Here is a 4,680-nt window from a genome sequence, read left to right as displayed (position 1 = left end):
TACTTTCAACAATAAAGATAAATTTTTTAAAAAAACAAGATATGTCGCCCTGACCAGTGTGGTTCAGTGGATAGAGCGTCGGCCCTCAGACTGAAGGGTCCCAGGTTCGATTCTGGTCAAGGGCATGTACCTTGGTTGTGGACTCGACCCCCAATGGGGGGCAGCTCATCAATGTTTCTCTCTCATCAGTGTTTCTGACTCTCTATCCCTCTCCCTTCCTCTCTGTAAAATAGCAATAAAAATATCTTTAAAAAAACACAAGATATGTCAAATATCCCCTACAAAAAAATAATACCAACAGGCTGAGATGATTTTTATGCCATATTCTATTAAACTTCCATCATATAGTTAGACAGACATGAGCAGAGCAAGGACGATGGGCCAGATACAGGTCACCAGGGTGGAAAGCCCCAGTTGTCTAGCAAAGGACAGTTGTAGGGTGGGACCTCACCCCCAGGGTGACCTTTCTTCCCCTAGCACAGTGGTCGGCAAACCGTGGCTCGCAAGCCACGTGCGGCTCTTTGGCCCCTTGAGTGTGGCTCTTCCACAAAATACCACGTGCGGGCGTGCATGTACAGTGTGATTGAAACTTCGTGGCCCATGCACAGAAGTCGGTATTTTGTGGAAGAGCCACACTCAAGGGGCCAAAGAGCCGCATGTGGCTCGCGAGCCACAGTTTGCCGACCACTGCCCTAGCAGATCACTGGTCCTCTTCCCCTAGCAGAGAAATGGTAATGGGAGGAGGGGAGGTTGTTTTTGTTGTTTTTGTCATGCGATTTGGACCCCTGATCTTTCATATCACTGGTCATGTGGTTTAGACCCCCTGACCTTTTCTTCCCTAAAGATAAGATCTAGCTGAGCCTCAGTTGTATTTCAGACCCAGAAAAGCAGCAAAAGCAGTTCAGTGATGCATGGTTGCCTCAGGACCAGCTGCATTGACTAATGACCTCTGCCCTGGCACCGACCAATAGTGGAGACCATGACCATAAAAGAGCATGCCTGGAAAGCTGATGAATATTCTATGGAGACCCATCCCTGAGACCTCCCTTAAGATTTCCACCTGCAAGAGAGAGATAAATATGCTCAAGATAAAGGATCCAGAGAGTGCTCTGCCCCTGGGAGCATACCCAAGCCATTCCCTTCTCCCTTCTTCCCACCACCCAGAACACAACCTTCTCCACACCAAAAGACTTACCACCAGGGTAGCAATGGGCAGTGGCAGCTTGTCCCAGGCTAATCCCCTGAACCTGTCTCTAAGTGATACCATTATAATAACCTGGTCATTATTTAACAGGAAAGGAGTAAAGGGAAGACTAGATAATATACGCATGCCATTTATACAGCTTTGCTAATTTAACACTCTCCAAGAATGTTCCCTGCTGATCGATGGGGGACGGGACTGGACAAAGGCAGTTTGGACACATGCCCAGTAAGGTCTGAGTTACATTTATTTGGAAAATCAGAGAGGTAGAAGAGGTATAAGTGAGTGAGAAGGTGCTTACCTGTTGGTCATATCTGTGAACAAATTAATGGCCAGAATAGGCATGGCTACTGCAAGGGTGAGAAACCTGAATTTTTTTATTTTTAAATATATTTTTATTGATTTTTAGAGAGAGAGGAAAGGACAGGGACAGAGAGATAGAAACATCGATGAGAGAGGAACATCATCAATCGGCTGCCTCCTGCACGCCCCCCAGTAGGGATCATGTGGCAATCCAGGCATGTGCCCTGATGGGGAATTGAACCAGCAACTCTTGGTTCCTGGGTGGAGGCTCAACCACTGAGCCACACCAGCTGGGCCTGAATTTCTTGTTTGTTAATCTTCACCTGAGGATATTTTTTTTCCCATTGATTTTTATTTTATTTATTTGTCTATTTATTTAAAATATATTTTATTGATTTTTTTTTTTTTTACAGAGAGGAAGGGAGAGGGATAGAGAGTTAGAAACATCGATGAGAGAGAAACATCAATTAGCTGCCTCCTGTACACCCCCCACCAGGGAAGTGCCTGTAACCAAGGTACATGCCCTTGACCGGAATCGAACCTGGGACTCTTCAGTCCGCAGGCCAACGCTCTATCCACCGAGCCAAACCAGTCAGTGTTTGTTTGTTTTTTAATAAAATGTTGCCTGGCTGACATGGCTCACTGGTTGAGCATTGACCTATGAACCAGGAGGTCATGTTCGATTCCCAGCCATGACACATGCCAGGGTTGAAGGCTCAATCTCCAGTGTGGGGGATACAGGAGGCAGCCAATCAATGACTCTCTCTCATTATTGATTTTTCTATCTCTCTATCCCTCTCCCTTCCTCTCTGAAATAATAAAAATGTTCATAAGTCGATGCTCAACCACTGAGCCACGTTGGTCTGACATTTTACATTGATTTTTAGAGAGCGTGGAAAGGAGGCGGAGAGACAGAGAGAGAGAAACATCAATGTGAGAAACACATCCATTGGTTGCCTCCCACATGCACCGAGGCCAGGGATCGAGCGTGCAACCGGGGTACATGCCCTTGACCAGAATTGAACCTGAGACCCTTCAGTCCTCGGGCCGATGCTCTAACCACTGAACAACTGGAGAGGGTGAGAAATCTGAATATGTAAACTCCTAAACAAAGGAGTATGTTCTCTTGGGTCTTGGCTTGCTAGCTTGCTGTTTGTGCCTGACTTCACTTGCAGGGGGTGCATTCGCCCATGTAGCCCACAGTCATGTGGACTCCACACAGTGAACTAATGGACTTTAACTAACCTGATGCTGGACTGGACCCTGGGTGAACATGAAACAGAAGCTCTGGACACTGGCTTTGCTTTTGGCTTTGCTGTACCTCTTTCAGGACTGGCTTAAGGGGCGTGCAACTTTACAACCCAAGAAATGTAACTACACACCATTCTCCCATGTGAGTCTTAGAAAATTCTTTCTCTGAAGCTATCGCCAGACCCATCCCACACCCACTAGAGTCGGGGAAATCGGACCCCCTGATTTCTCCGGTAACACAAGGCCCCCTTTTCTCTGACTTCTCAGTGAGCTAAAACAGCCTAGCCTAAGCTCTTGTTACTTCTATGCACCTTCCTTATTTCACTGTCCTAAGTATATTTTTGCTGCAGCCAAAATATTCTTACTTACTTTGCTACACTTTGTCTCTTGATTGAAATCTTTCCTTCAAGAAGCCAAGAACCAAGGTCTCCTCATCTCACCGGTAACACTTCTACAAATTACTTCTACCTCTGTGATTTTCCAAATAAATGTTCCCTTATAGGTGGAGTCTTGGCTCTGAATTCTTTCCTAGTCAGAACTCAAATGCTGAGTTTGCTGAACCCAAGTCCTGTCTGACCCCATTGGTCTAACACCTGGTGCTGTTCCCACCACCCAGAACACAACCTTCTCAACAGAAACTGAAAACACATTGAATAAAATTCAACATCTGTCTTTCTTAAAAAATTAGAAACTAGGAATAGAAGGAACTGCCTTATGATAAGGATTATCTAATAGAAATATAAGCAAGCAACCCTCTTACTAAATGGTGAAACACTAAGGTTTCTTTTTTTTTAAATAAGAGAAAATTTATTTAGAAAGTCACAGAGGTATAAGTGAGTAGTAGAAGAAATGGGCTCAGAAAACAAGTTATAGAGGCAGAAGAAGGGGCCCTTGGAGCTTTAGGAGAGTGAAGACTAAAGACAACATACTTGGGAAGGTGGGAGGGAGGGAAAAGGTGCCAGCATGCTCCAATGGCAAAATATTAGAAATAGCCTAAATAACCAAAAACATATAGGGAAATTTAAAAAGCTATGAATGTGCATATAATGGACCACTGTGAAGCCATCAAAGTATATCACAATTTTCTGTTAAAAAAAAAGCAACAATAAAAAACTGTAAGGCATCCCAAACATAACAATCTATAAAGCAGTGAACCTTTTATTTTTAATTTATTGATTTTAGAGAGTGAGAGAAAAGGGGCCTTGAGAGAGAGAGAGAGAGAGACAGACAGAGAAAGAGACAGACATCCATTTGTCCTACTTATTTATGCATTCACTGGTTAATTCTTGCATGTGCCCTGACCAGGGACTGAATCCACAACTTTGGTACATCAGGATGATGCTCTAACCAACTGAGCTACCCAGCCAGGGCAAAACTTTTATTCTTTTGTTTGCATGTTTTTCATTACTTTTCTTCTAGAAAAAAAAATGAAATGAAAAAAATATATATGAATTTCAAATTAAATCCAAAATAGTTCTATTTGCTTTATTAAATCACTACCAATATTACTGAAATCATACTATAATTACTACTGCCACTAAAAACTTCCTAAAAATGAGGGGAAATAAGTCTTCCAATGGGCAGCCCCCTAAATTTCTAACCTCAGACAAAAAAGTTGGAAGGGAATACCAAATCTGGGCAGCCGTTTCTAACTGTAAATGATTCTCATTTTTAAAAATTACATATTTTTTAAAATATTTTTTTATTGATTTCAGAAAGGAAGGGAGAGGGAGAGATAGACCGAAACATCAATGATGAGAGAGAATCATCGATCAGCTGCTTCCTGCACGCCCCAACTGGGGACCAAGCCCACAACCCGGGCATATGCCCTTGACCGCAATCGAACCCAGGACCCCCTTCAGTTCGCAGGCCGATGCTCTATCCACTGAGCCAAACCAGCTAGGGAAAATTGGTTCTCATTTTAT

Source organism: Myotis brandtii, unplaced genomic scaffold (genome assembly GCF_000412655.1).
Source record: "Myotis brandtii unplaced genomic scaffold, ASM41265v1 scaffold74, whole genome shotgun sequence".
In the NCBI taxonomy this organism is placed as follows: Eukaryota; Metazoa; Chordata; class Mammalia; order Chiroptera; family Vespertilionidae; genus Myotis; species Myotis brandtii.
The sequence above is the reverse complement of the archived record's forward strand: the minus strand, read 5'-3'. Positions refer to the sequence as shown.